We start from the raw sequence: 2,135 nt of genomic DNA on the forward strand, positions 1-2,135 counted from the left end.
GGATGTATTAGGAAGTTTTTTGAGCAGGGGAAGAGAAGAGTATGTGAGGCAAGCTAATAAGACAGTCTGTGTCAGCTGGTTATATTTCACTGAGACCTGAGCGGTGAGCAGGCAGCAGCTATGGGAATGCTGGACGAAGAAAGACCAGCAAATGCAGGATGTCTGAGGGACCAGTGGATATGGAGCAAAGTGGAGCAGGAGAATTGTGTAAAATTCAGTCAGAGAATGAAGAGCTTAGTGAACTAGCTACAAATCTTAGATGTATATGCACCATGAGCTTTGGGACCACTGGAATTGCCTTTTTGGGAGCGCTATGGCATTTGATCTAAAAATACCCAGGGCATAGGCGATATAGTTACAGTAAGTTTGCAAAGGGGGAATGACATCAAAGTAAGTGTGACCTCCCCTTTCAAACTCCAAACCGACAGCATCAATACACTGTATGCACCTGACACCTGGCACCTGACAATAGCTATCATCTTTACCTTCAATATCTGCAAGTAATAGTGGAATCCTGACCCAAAAAAATGTTCTTATTCATTACTGTGAACGTTCATATACACATTAACACCAACTCTTATGTAGTTACACAGAACTCTGAATTCTGTAATAGTAGCACCTTTGTCATAGAGATTTGAGATGGATTAAATGTTAATCCTTGTAATGATTTTTTTAAAATCCTTGAACTATACTAAACCTTCAGTAAATATTAACCAAAGCTCCAAATATTCTATTTTGAGCAACGGTACAAAACATGATCTCATTTGGCAGGGGGAAATTTTACAAGAAGAACCATATTTTTATTTTATGTGGGGGTGGGGGAAATATAGGGTTGCTATGAATAAGAATTAGCTTGCTGGTAGTGAGCTGGTTATTTTGGTTGGGTGGGGTATTAATGTCCCCGGGTGGTGCAAGCCCTGGTGATATAATAGTTCCCCTTGGGCTGCTCACCACTAGATCAGCAGTTGACAACCACCAGCTAGATGCTCTGAAAGAGCAAGATGAGCCTTTCTAGCCTGTCCAATAGTGACCTTGTGAGTAGGAATTGATTGGATGGCAGTGGATTTGGTTTTGAACTTACCCACAGAAGAAAGGCCCAGAGACCTGCTTCCACCAAGATGATCACCAGAAAAACGCTATGGAGCCTTCCACACAGGGACATAGGGGTTAACAGCAATGGCGTTGGTTGTGGTGTAGGGGAGCATTAGTAATTTCTCATTTAGTCTCTATCAGAAATCTCTATATCATTAGGGAGCAGCTAGAAATATGGATAGGAAGTTTAGAAGAGTTAAGAACGATTTTTATTTTTGTGAACACATTATGAAAGGTACATGAATCCATGGACACAGATAGTAGAATACGTGGGGGAAAGAACACAGTCTTTTGTTGGTTTAGGAGTTGTGGTTGCATAGTGGATTATGCCTTGGGTTGCTAACCCGTATCAGTAGTTCAAAACCACCAGCTGCTCCGAGGGAAAAGAGGAGGCTTTCTACTCCTGTAAAGAGTAAGTCTCAGAAATGCACAGGTACAGGTCTACCCTATCCTACAGGGTCACTGTGAGGAAGGGAGGGAGGGAGGGAGACTTGTTTGAACTTTACCAGGATATTATGCCTTGTGAGAGCTTGGCAGGAGTCAAAGCTGTCAGCCCTAAACACTGTGTATTTCTTTTCCCCCATGCCCTCTTGGACATTACCAACGACTAATTCTACCTCTGCAATATCTTTCAAATCGATTCACTGTGTCAAACTCTGCTTCCACCGCCTTGGACCGGGCAATGCAAGGAAAATGGCAGTTCTCACTGGATCGAGCAGGATCGGCTAACGCACTTAGTGGCTCACAGCACATGCACATGTCTTCCGGGCGTGCGTCAAACGTCCCTCTTCGACTAGTGAATAACCCCGATGCCCTTCACTGGCTTGGGGACCTTGGTACCTTTCAGCTCTGCCCAAACAAGCAAGGTCACTTTCTCGAGGTCACCATTTTAAAATAAATTCTCCCTTCCCAGGCTGTCCCTGCGTGCTCTGACTGGCAACGCTCACCTCCTTTCCGGGCTTGCACTTCTAATCCCGCACCTGCTGCTGAACCCCGAGGGCAGACGGCTGACCTCTCCGCCAGAGGTGCGAACGATGCCGGGG

At 44.9% G+C, this 2,135-nt stretch overlaps 1 long non-coding RNA gene across 1 annotated transcript in view; it reads right to left on the minus strand.

The window, feature by feature from the left end:
* Positions 1-2,129, minus strand: part of LOC123522108 — a 24,538-nt gene extending 22,409 nt beyond the window's left edge. Inside the window, exon 1 of the long non-coding RNA XR_006680417.1 lies at positions 2,040-2,129. This is a non-coding gene — a long non-coding RNA (uncharacterized LOC123522108). The remainder of the gene's footprint in view (positions 1-2,039) is intronic.
* Between the last annotated feature and the right edge of the window lie 6 nt (positions 2,130-2,135).

This window comes from Echinops telfairi, unplaced genomic scaffold (genome assembly GCF_000313985.2).
Source record: "Echinops telfairi isolate 266 unplaced genomic scaffold, ASM31398v2 ScPeMD7_3;HRSCAF=10, whole genome shotgun sequence".
In the NCBI taxonomy this organism is placed as follows: Eukaryota; Metazoa; Chordata; class Mammalia; order Afrosoricida; family Tenrecidae; genus Echinops; species Echinops telfairi.